The following is a 12,572-nucleotide window of genomic DNA, read 5'->3' on the forward strand; positions in this document are numbered from 1 at the left end:
TGACACTGGTCCCATTTTTACAGCTTTTGAGCTGAGAGATGTGTTCCAAGCAGAACGGTGAAAACTCAAATAGGAATCCAGCATTACTGACTTGGAGAACCAGAAAGCACAATTCTGGATGACTGCAGCATCTGGAAAGTGAGGGGCACCTCAAAAAGCAGAGAATCAGAAAAGGGGAGGCCCAAACTCCACACGTAAATGTCTGGCCGACTTCTGAGCCGTACAGGCCAAGGCAGATCCTAAGCCACCTCACTAAGACTAAACAGAAACAAACTGAAATTTTAGTTGATGGCCGTCTCAGAAAAGATTAGAATTTGTAATAAGTTCAGCCAAGTTAGCTTTCAAAAACTAACAATCATCTAAAGAAACATCATGCACTCCAGAATCTCCACACTGTGTCATGCACAATGCCCAGGACGCAATCCAAAATTACTTGACATACAAAGAAAGAGGAAAACGGGGCACTTGCTCAAGAGAGAAGTCAATCAGCAGAGATCAACCCCTGGATGGCCCAGACACTAGAATGAGCAGCCAGGAATTTTTAAATTCATAGAAAGGGCAGGCATTGGGCTGGCAGTTAGGACATCTGTGTCTCATACCAGAGTGCCTGGACTCAATACCTGTCCCCAGCTCCTGCCTCCAGCTTCCTGCTAGCGCAGACCCTGGAAGGCAGCAGGTGATGTTTCAAGTAACTGGGTTCCTGCCACCCACATGGGAGACCTGGACTGAGTTCCTGCCTCCTGGCTTTGGTTCAGCCCAGCCCCAACTGCTGTGGGCATTTTGTGAATGAAGCAGTGGATGTAAGTTCTCTTTCTCTCTGAAATAAATACATAAAAAAATTTAAAAATAAAGAAGTTATAGGGGGGCCAGCACTGTGGCACAGTGGGTTAAAGCCCTGGCCTGAAGCACCGGCATCCCATATAGGCACCGGTTCTAGTCCCGGCTGTTCTACTTCTGATCCAGCTCTCTGCTATGGCCTGGGAAAGCAGTGGAAAATGGCCCAAGTCCTTGGGTTTCTGCACCCACGTGGGAGACCCAGAAGAAGCTCCTGGCTCCTGCTTTGGGTTGGCGCAGCTCTGGCCATTGCAGCCATCTGGGGAGTGAACCAGCGGATGGAAGACCTCCCTCTCTGTCTCTACCTCGCTCTTTCAAACAAATAAAAGAAATCTTAAAAAAAAAAAAAAGTTATAAGTATTAGAATTACACTCAAGGATGTAAGGAAAATATAATCACAATGAATTTGACTACAGAACGCGGAAGATCATCTCTGTAGAACACAGTTTGAAAGAGGCTACCTTGGGGATTCACGTGAAGGCGTCTGCGATTGCACTGGGAACCACAGCTGTGCAGCCTTGACTGGACTCTGGAACGGAGTCATTATTCTGAGAAGCAGGTAGAATTGGATTTGCTATTTGCCAGGCAGAATTATTTCATAAAGTAGGTCTTTTTATTCTTAACTGAATGTAAACTATTTTATTAAAAAGAAACTGAGGCTTGGATTAGTGAAATAACATGTTTGCTCAGTGCCACTCGCTTAGGAAGCCGAGGTCAGGAGTTAAACTCCGTCAGACGTCTGAGGCCACACTCTTCTGAGTTCTTCACTGGGTGCTGCAAGTGTGGCAGCGGAGCTGACAGGAAGCTCAGAACAGCAAAGTCCTGGGCCCCCGTGAAGACCGCAGGGATCTAAATCCGCGTTTAAGAAAATGCTTGCGTAATCGATGCACAGTAAGGTTTGAGCGGCACCGGTCTGTAGCCCTGGTTCTCAAAGGGGAATCCCTGGAGCAGCGGCAGCAGTATCACCTGGGCACTTGTTAGAAATGCAAATTCTCGGGCCCAAACCCGGAACTACTGGTCCAGAAAACCTGTGTCTTACCAAGCTCTTTGAGTGGTTCAGGTGCTCGCTGCAGTGTGCGAACTGCTGAGCCTGCCCGTGTTGGAAGTAACTGAAGCCGGCTAGAGGGCTGGAGAGGCGGCCAGCGAAGGGCAAAGTGGGTGAATTGGGATCTGGACAAAAACAGACTGAGACCCAGTGGGGTTAAGTGTGACGTAATAACCTATATGAAGAAAAGCACGCGATTTTCCTGAGAGATATAAAAAGATGTCTAATTATGGAGAAGGTGCCAATGCCCACTTAACGAAAATTTTGACTACTGACCTAGTGAGAAGGAGCTTGATGAAGAAATTTTCAAGTTCACATGAAAGAATAAATAAGCAAAAGTAATAGATTTTAACAAGAAGAAGACAAACGAGGGGAGGCTAACTCTGCCGGAAATGGAAGCACACTGTAAAGCTACCGTAGGGGGTGGGTGCTTGGCCTGGCTGTTAGCACGCCAGATCCAGTACTGGAGGACTTGGCTTCGAGACCCAGCTCTGTTCCCACTTCCAGCTTCCTGCTAAGGCAGACTCCGGGAGGCAGCAGGTGGGGCTGAAGAGCTTGGGCCCCTTCCACCCCCATAGGAGACCCAGACTGAGTTCCTGGCTCCTGGCCCCACCCTGGCCACAGCCACTGCAGGCATTTGAGGGGTAAACCAGGGGATAGGGACTCTGTCTCTTTCTCTCTGTCTCTCAGCCCCTCAAATAACTAAATTTCACAAAAATAAAAGAAGATTTCAAAAAATAAAAGCAACACAAGAATTTACAACTAGATTAATGACATAGATTACACGGGTCCTGATGCAATGAGTTTCACAAGAAAGGGCTTTTCAAACATTGCATCCCAAGGCCTCTGGAGATTCTGGTACGCTTCTCTTTGGGATCAAACCCAGTTGTCCAAATGCAGCTGTAAATCACTGTACATTGTGAGTTTGCATTTTGTAGAGAGAGGAAAAATAGTGAAGCCATGTCCCCAGAATCTATAAGAATTTACTATGCAATTAAAAGTGCACAATGAGTGAAAGGATGAAATATTCAATAATTCATACCGAGCGAAAGGGTTCACTATTTTGGGAATTACTGAAGTTAGAGCTTCCTGTCAGAATTTGTACCACATATAGTCCAGAAAGGTTTGAAGTAGTATAAAACACATGAGAGAGAAGATAAATAGATTTGGCTATGTAAAAATTTCAATTTCTGGGACCCGCGGTGTGGCACAGCGGGCTAAGTTGCCACTCCCGATGTCAGCATCCTATATTGGAGCTCTGGTTTGAGTCCCGGCTGCTCCACTTCTGATCCAACTCCCTGTGGATACATCTATGAAGGCAGCAGATGATGGCCCAAGTGCTTGGGCCCCTCCCACGCATGCAGGAGACCCGGGTGCAGTTTCAGGCTCTGGCTTTGGCCTGATCCAGCCCTGGCTGTTGTTGGCATTTGGGGAGTGAACCAGCAGATGGAAGATCTCTGTATGTCTCTTTCTCTCTCTGTTGTGCAGCCTTGAAATATTAAAAAAATAGTCTTTTTAAAAAATTTCAACTTCTGTATTTTAAGAAATGTCAAACAACATTTTAAAAGTAGTAATAGTGGCCAATGCTGTGGTGTAGTGGGTTAAGCCACCATCTGCAGTGCTGGCATCCCATAGGGCACCAATTCAAGCCCCGGCTGATCCTGCTTTTGATCCAGCTCCCTGCTGGTGTGCCCAGGAAAGCAGCAGAACATGGCCAAAGTGCGTGGGTCTCTGCACCCATATGGAAGACCTGGATGAAGCTCCTGGCTCCAGGCTTCACTATACGAGAAAATGTAACAATTATGAAGAAGAAATGGTTAATAACCTAAAAAAATTGTAAAAGTGTTCTGGGGCAAGCATTTGAGACAGTGGGCGATTTGCCACTCGGGATATCTGTACCCTGATTAGAATGCTTGAGCTCGAATCCTAGCTCTGCTTCCGATCCCAGCTTCCTGCAAATGTGCACCCCGGGAGGCCGCAGTGATGGTTCAAATAGTTGAGTACCTGACACCCGTGTGGGAGACCTAGACAGTTCCAGGCTCCTGACTACAGCCTGGCCCAGTCCTAGCTGTTGCAGGCATTTTAAGGAGTGAACTGGCAGATGGAAGATCTCTGTTTCTGTCTTTCAAGTAAAAAAAAAAAAAAAAAAAAAAAAAAACACACAAATAAATAGATCACTCTTACAGATCAATAAAGTCACTAGTCTATTTTCTGTCTCTATAGACTTGCCTATTCTGGACATTTCAAAACATGCACTCATGCAATGTGTGGTTCTTTGTGACTGGCTTCTTTTACTCAGCATAATAGTTCCAGGGTCCGTCCACATTGTAGTATGAACCAGAATTGAATTCCTTCTTATTGCCAAATAATATTCTATTGTATGGATATGCCAATTTTAATCTATTCATTCACTAGCTAATGGGAATTTCTCTTTTCTGTTTTACAACTGATGCCGCTGTGGACATCTGTGAACAAGTTTTTGTGTAGATCTATGTCTTTGTTTCTCAGGTATATATTAGGAGTGGCATAGCTGGGTCATATGATAACTCTATATTTAATTGTTTGAAGAACTACGGAGAGTCAACATTTGACATTCCCACCAGCAGTGCAGGAGGGTTCTAATTCTCCATATCATTACCAACCCTTGTTACCATGTCTCCTTTTTATTACATCTTTCACCATTCCAGTGTGTATGGAGGATTATCTAACTGTGGTTTCGATTTACATTTTCCTAATGAATGTCTCTTCTAGTTTTTAGCTTCTTCGCTTTTTATTGAGTTGACTGCCTTTTTGTTGTTTTTAAGATTTATTTATTTATTTGAAAGAGTTACAGAGAGAAGGAGAGATACAGAGAGAGGGTTGCCTGCTTTTTGATTAATGAATCATATGAATTGTTTATTTATTCTGGAAAAAATCCTTTGTTAGATATGTGTTTTATAAATATTTCTCGCAGTCTGACTTAGTCATTTTTCTAATGGTGCCTTCTGATGAGAAAAGCTTTTAATTTTGAGGTGCAGCTTATCTCTTTCTTAATATGTGTAACCTAGGGTCCTTCAAAAAGTTCAGAGAAACATGGAATTAAAAGATAAGATTATTTTGGCACACAAACATTTGAAATCCATGCTTAGTTTTTCATAATATGCATTTCCCGTGAAGACTGCTCATATGCATGAATTTCAAAATTTTTTGCAACAAAATCAACTTAGCTTTTAATTCCACTTTTCTGTGCCCTTCTGTATTTCCTTCTGTGTGCTGCAAAGACATTTTTGCCAATTTTCAGGCCTTGAAGCCATTCTCCTGCTTTATTCTGGAAACTTTGTACTTCTGGCTGTTGCTTTTGGGTCTAGGAGTCATCCCACGTTAGTTTCTGTGTATGACATGGAGGTCAGGACTTGGGTTTTTCTAGGTAGGTACTAGCACCATGTTGAAACCCTTCCTTTGGTCCTGAATTTCTTTGGCATTATTTGTCAAAAATTAATTGACCATGCAAAAGTGGTTTATTTCTGGACTTTCCATTCTCAATGTGTAATTTTTTTTTTTTTTTACTACACTCCTCATTAGGGCTTCATAGCCAAAATGGTATTTAAAATTAATCAGTTTGGGGGACAAGTACAAATAAGAACAGTTTTTCAGGTCCAGAAAGCACTATGTTGATAAACCTTAATCAGTCACTAGATGAATACCAAATTTCCATATATATATGTATATATATATATATATACACACACACATATATATACACATATATATATATACACACACATATCAATTCCATATGGAATGCCATGGTTGCAGGCAGTAGCTTAACTTGCTGCACCACAGTGCCTGCCCCTCTTGTTATTATTTTAATGGAATGGCTATTAATTACTTAGTTTATGTGAAAGACAGAGAGACTGGCAGAAATAGAGAGCTCCCATCCATTGGTTTACTCCTCACATGCCCCCAAGTGTCAGGGCTGGGCCAGGGCTCCCTGGTGGGTGGCAGAGCCCAATTACTTGAGCCATCACCACTGCCTCCCAGGGTCTGCGTCGGCAGAAAGCTGTAGCCAAGTGTCAGTCGCAGGTTCTCCAACGCAGGAGCCACTCCTCCTAACTAGCATCTTAACCACTAGGCCAATGGCTGCCCTGGTGCTCTTGTTCTATGGCTGTGCTGAGAGACTTGCTTAATAAATGGCACCTGTGTGTGTTGCCAGTAGCATTTGGTGTTCATGTGTGCCCAGATGTGTTTTATATTCACGTGTGGTGTGCCTGCACCTGTGTTTGTACATGTGCCTTTGTGGGAAGGATGTGACATGTGACATGTGTTTGCACGTGTCTATATTTATTCATGTGTGTGTGTGTGTGCAGTGAAATTCACTACAGGAGAGGGGACAAGAATGGGTATATCAAATTCGCTTAGTAGCTTTGAAAACTAGTAATCGTTTGAATCCTGGCTGCACCTTACCACGCCTCTGTGCTTCAGTTTCCTTGTCCACACAGTGGTGGGAACAATACATTGCATAGTCTACGGCCATACCCCTCTGCACACAGCCAAGCTCGTAGTCTGCAGCCATACCCCCCTGCATGCACCCGAGCTCGTCTAAGAATACCATGCATAGCAAGGTTGCTGTGAGGTCACATGTGAGTACACGTTAGTGACGTGTGGGGCACAGCCCTGCTCCCACTCATTGCCCAAGCCAGGGATGTCTGTCTTTCCCACTTGTGTCTGCTCCATTTGCATCTCCGGGTGTGTCTGTTCCCTCGAATGTTCCTCTGTGCTGACTGTGAAATCCCAAACAATTAAAAAGAAGGTATAATTGTTGCTATGGCTTTAATGTGGTTTGTCCCCCACTCCACCTCCCAGGAGTCATGCGTTGGAAGTTTGATCCCCAGTGTGGCGAAATTAAGAGGCAGGGCCTAATGCAAGGGGGTTGGTCCTTGGGGACATCGCCCTCAGAGGAGATTGAGATGTTCTCGTGGGGCCCCATCGATTCCCCAAAAGCGAGTTGAGTGAGCCTGGGAAGAACCACCATCTCTATGTTCCTAAAGTTGTATTTATGAAATGCATTAAGTTTGTATACCTTAAATAAAAGGTTTCTGGGGGTGGGAGGGAGAGAGCCTGGTGACCTCCTGGGCTCTCACTGACTTCCTGTTTGCCATGTGACTCCTCCCTGTGCCATGCACTCCTGCCATGATGTCACGCACCACGTGGCCGTTAGAAAGGCTCTCAAAAGCACTGGCTGCCACGCTGTTTGGGCTCCCAGCTTCCACAACTGTGAGTTAATTGAAGCTGTTTTCTTTATAAAGGACCCAGCCTCCAGGAATTCATTAGAGTATCAGAACGTGGACAACAGTGAAATAGCGGCTCTCCTTCGGTGTGTACGCTTTCCCTGCGGTGACCTATTTAGCGCTCACAACACCCTCTGATCTGGAGGCTGCCGTTACACCCATTTCATGAATGCAGAACCTGAGACCTGGTAGTAACAGGAGTACATTGAGATTAAGTAACAGGCCTGAGGGCACACAGCTAGAGGGTGGTGGAGACGCAATTCAGAACTGTTCTAGGCTTTTAAACAGTTGCGTCCTATTGTTTTGCTTTTTTTTTTTTTTAACATAAATGGGATTATATTTACATTGTTTCTTTAATGCACGGGCTCTTGCCTGTTGGAAAACCCAGGGAGGGGAAAGCTGTAAGTAATTCACAGCTATTTACATTTCACAAGCCTCAAGTTTCATTCCAAGGAATCAGGCTCATCAATTATTTGCATTTGGTAACATGTTAATTGTAGAAATAATTAGCCTTGAGACGAGACATCAGCGTGGAAGTATAATGAATGGTTTTGATAATTGCTCTTTTCTGTCATGGGCAGGCACTTGTTTGTAGTGTTCACAGCTCCCCTGTTCCGTTTGCCAAATTCTCTTAACTTTCACTCCGTGGAAAAGTCCACATGGGGGTTACAAGTGACTTTCCTCTCTCTGCCACCATCCGGAGCGTGGTGAGGAGCCGCATTCGGGGGGGCCATGTTTGCTGAGTCCGCATGGGTTGGCAGCAGGCGGTGGGATCTTTGCCATCTCTGGCCTGAGCCTTGAGAAGAGGACTTCTATCAGCTTGGAGGCGGTAGCATCGGTCGCTGCTCCCTGGAGCTATCCTGCAAACGTGTTGGGCTCTGTGGGCCGGGGGTATGGAAATGAACCAGATGTGGGTTCTGTCCTAATAGGAGAGGTATAAATGACCACGTAACAAATCGCAAAGTGTGAGTTGCCCTGAGACAGTGGAGCAGAGGCTCAGGGGGGAGAGAGCGTTATTTATAGTGCCGGGAAGGCAGGGGCACGGATGGGGCAGAGAGTGAATCAAGAGGCTCTTTTGAGGTGGACCTCAGAGGACAGACAGAAAAGGAGGAGGGTGAGTGAGGCGGGAAAGCTTCGCTTTAACATTCAGGGGCACAGGATGACTCACCTGCTGCAAGAGAGAAGGAAAAGGAAACGGGAGCGTGTGCAGAGGAAGAGTTTCATGTGGCTGGAATGCAGGAAAAGAGGAAGGAAAAGTTGGGAAACAGGGACAGGTCCAGGTTGTGAAGGGCCTGGGAACCCCAGAGTAGGAGTGTTCTGGAATAATGTTTCTCGAGATGTGTCCACGTGACGTTCACAGTTGTTAGGTAACAAAAGGAGTCTGTTGTCAGGGTGCATTTCAGAGACATTGAATTAGAAACTGTAAGTAGATTTCTATTCCACACAAGTTTTCAGAGCTTTTAAAATGCGAATGTAATTCTGAGTCTCTAAGGGGGGATTTGTAGTTTGCAAAAAAATCCCAAACTCAGTGATCCCAGAAAGGTTTTTCTTGGAGCCCCTCTGGCGAGCAGCTTTGTGAGGGTATGGCCATTAGCCGTGTGAGTCCCACGGGGTACACCTCCCACCAGACCTGCTGATTGGCCAACTCGCCCACCTGTCAACCTCCACTGCTGTGGCAGGATTAGAGAGAAAAGTATTTGCCCCCAAGGAAGCATCGAACACTCCCTCCGTGATGCACCCGGGCCCCACCCTGCTGCTCTCATGCCCCCAGCTCAGTCCATGCCGTGATAAAGCTTTGCCTTCCCATCGGCGCCCTCCTGGTGCCCTCGTTTGAATCTCTGCTCCGTGGCTCCGGGCTGCTGCTTCCCCACTGCTTTGACCTCCCTACACTTTGAGTGCCTCTGGTCTTCCTGGGCCGGTGGTGCCAGCTCCTGCCCCTTGTTCAGGCACAAAGGCACGTGTGTACCAGCTTCCGAGAACGCTGGACCCTGATAAACATCCTCTACCTTCTTCCCAGTGTGGAGGCTTCCAGGTGAGAGTCCATAAATCTGCTGAGGGGTGAGCAAGCGGCTTCTATATTTACCATCATCTAATTGTCTCCCGTGGAGGGGAAAAATCCCAACAATGACATGCTTAGGGCGGCACTTCCGGTAGCTTCGGTCAGTTGGGCAAAGTTGGGAGCAGGGGGTGGACCACATGCTCATCCAGGAGTGAAATCTCTACGCTTTCGGGGGTCTGTGAGGTGGCTCAACCAGAAGCCAACTGTGGGGAGATGAGACGAGGCTGGGTGGATGGGCAAATCGTGGGCAAACTTTGGGAGTGAGAGTGGCGGGGGAGAAGCACAGACGACACAAGATGAGATGCTGCCACTGCGAACCACCTGTTGGGTGGTTTGGGAATTTGGACTGTGAAGCAAAGATTCTGCCCGCAGCTTTTTGGAAAGTGTCAAGAAGAATAAAGCGGGTGGAGATCAAAACAAAGAAAACCTTGGTCCACACATTTTGAGAACGAGAGAATGGAGTTCACAGGGCATCCCTGGTGATCCCTGGGCTGGAGGGGCTTCTGCACGAGGCTGGCTGGGCTTTCCTGTGGTCCAGGAAGTCATGCGCATTCCAGATCATGTGAACAGAGAACCAGAACCCAACTCAGGGGAACCTAGCCTGAGACTTCCCTGAGACGGCAAACAAGGGAAAAGTGCTCACTAAATGTATGGAAGTTATTTCCCTTCGAGAGGTAGCATAAGCTAAAAAGAGAACTAGGTTCAAGCATTGCTTCCCCGATGCTCTGACAGCTGGCACTGTGGCATCACACCGAGGGCAGACAACTGTTGAGATGAGGCTACAGGGAGGTCCCCCACGTCTTCCTACACAGAGCCCTGAGCCCCATTGTCAGTATGAGTGGGCAAGACTCCGGCAAAGCCAGGAGCCTGGAACTCCTTCCTGGTCTCCCACCTGGGTGGCAGGGGCCCAAATACTTGGACCATCAACCACTGCCTTCCCAGGTGCATTAGCACGAAGCTAGAGTGGAAGCAGGGGAGACGGGACTCAAACCGGCACTGATATGAGATGCCCTTTGCTCTACTTGGATGTCTTTGTGCCCCGAGTGGCATCTTAACCACTCTGTCAAGTGTCCGCCCCATGTGCACGCTTGATCCGGGTGATGCAGACTCTCATTCACCCAGTTCCCAGGTTTGTCAGAACCTGGTGTCTAAACCTGCCCCAAGATCACCGGCGAACATTTCCAGAATAGTGCTGTCATCCTTTGTTCATTGCTAAATCAAATGACCTTGGTCATTGTGAACAGTGCCTCTGCTCAGACTCCTCAAAAGTACAAAGCAGTCCATAGGAAAGAAGGCAGACGTGGTGACCTGTGGCTGAGAGAACAAGGGGAACAAAAAGGAACCAATATCGAAGGCCCAGCAAGGACCGGGTGTCTCACAGGATCTGTCACGTGATTCTCACAGCATCCATTTTCATTCCCATTTTACAGTTGAAAAGACTGAGTCTCAGAGAGACGATGTGGAGCGCCCAAGAACCACGTGCATGGCAGTAGATGCAGAATGTGAAGCCAGGTCTGTCTGAGGCCAAAGCTGCCTCCGGGGAGCAGGGAAGACCGCCCAACCCTGCTCTCCGTCCTTCTCCCTGCCCGCTCGGGTCCCTGCGTGGCCACGGACTGCAGAGGGGGTCTCTGCTCCACACTTCTGCTGCAGCAGCTGCTGGGTCCTCGTGACACAGAAATTGGGGCTACAGTGATGGCTGTTGGACGGATTTTGAGCTGTCCCTCTTCACCTTGCCGACCTTTTCTGTAGTCAGCTAGAACGCTGGTTTTCAGCACAGATGGGATTCGCATTCCTTGACATGGTGGGCAGGATGATTCCCGGTTCTGAGGGCTGTCCTTCAAATCATAGGACATTTAGCAACGCCCCTGGCGTCTACCTAGTAGGCAGCAGTAACAGCCCCCTCCTCCATCAGCGTGACAAGCAAACATGGCCACCCAAATGTCAGGGGAAGCAAAGGATGGCTACAGACACCCATGGTGCAAACACTGCTGTGACTCAAGGTGGGGGGTGGTGCTATTACGTCTCCTTGCCTTTCTCCCTAACCCCCAACAAACCCACTCGGCCCCCTCCCCAGGAATGCAAGCCCAGGAGAAGTGGTCAAGTGACACCTGTGGGTGGAGTCTGGCTTTTCTGGCGTGGGGGAGGGAACACGGCATGCAGATTGCTGGCCCGGTGCTTACTGGATGCCCCCACGAGACGTTAAAAATGTAGAGCTTTCAATGTGCAGATGGCTTGCGCCGCTTAATTACCAGCCCAAGGCACGCGAGCGTCTCCCTCCCTCTGCCTGCCTGCAAGAATCCACCAGCAGCAGCAGCAGCAGCAGCAGCAGCGGGGAACAATTGCCCTTTGCTGCATCCTTATCACACACTAATTATTTTATTCTAAAGAGACAAAGTAGAGAGAATGTAGCATATGATTCTGACGACAAACACTTCTTTAAAAAAAAAAAAACTGTCTGCTTTTCCCAGTGATTAGAGCATGGGAGCTGGTTGCTAAGCAACTGGGAAACTGCAGACTCCTGTACTGGCCATGCTGGTTCCGGAAATGAGCCATAAAAGGAATTCCCCAGTGAGAAGGGATCCCATACCATTGCCTGGTTGCCATGGACACCATACATAAGTGATGGATCGTGGGTTATAGACCCTGCTTAAGAAAAAATATGTTGCTTCTGCTTAAGGTTTGAATGGTAGGAGAAAGACATGGAAGCCTTCTTCCCCCGTGTTATCCTGATGGGAACATCCCAGCCCCTTGCCCACGAGCTCTCCCCGCAAGAGAGGTCTACATCTGAGTGTCTGAGACATTCCATCCGATTTCAGCCCCACTTTTCTCTAATATGTTCCAGTCTTGGCTGGAGTTGGATTGGAGTCTGCAACCTGGGAAGCAAATTTTAAGCAAGAAACGATGCCGCGGGCAGTTGACGGGCTCCCTGGCTGAGATCCACCCGTGTTTGGAGGCCACCCAGGGCCAAGATCAGGCACCAGGGCAACTCTGGATGTTCTGTTGGAATTTAGCAACACAAGGGAGATTAGCAGAGAAAAAGACAATAGCCGTGACTCCAAAATGAAATTGGCATGTCATGCAGAGCAAGGCAATGCTAGGCCACTGCAATTGTCAGAAATGAGAAACAGACTTCAGATAAGAGGAGTGAGACACGGGAGGCCGATGCAACGATGTGAGCGTCAGACGCAAGGAGGTGCAGCATGCTCCGGCGTCCTCTGGGAACCGGGAGGACAGATGGGCCCCGGTGACACGTCATGGACTATCTCACGGACCCAAGGAGCCACAGGGATTTGCCAGAGACCTTAGAAGACAAACCTTTCGCTGCATTTGAATATTGTCGTATAACAAATGATCCCAAGATTTAGCT

This window comes from Lepus europaeus, chromosome 18 (genome assembly GCF_033115175.1).
Source record: "Lepus europaeus isolate LE1 chromosome 18, mLepTim1.pri, whole genome shotgun sequence".
Lineage (NCBI taxonomy): Eukaryota > Metazoa > Chordata > Mammalia > Lagomorpha > Leporidae > Lepus > Lepus europaeus.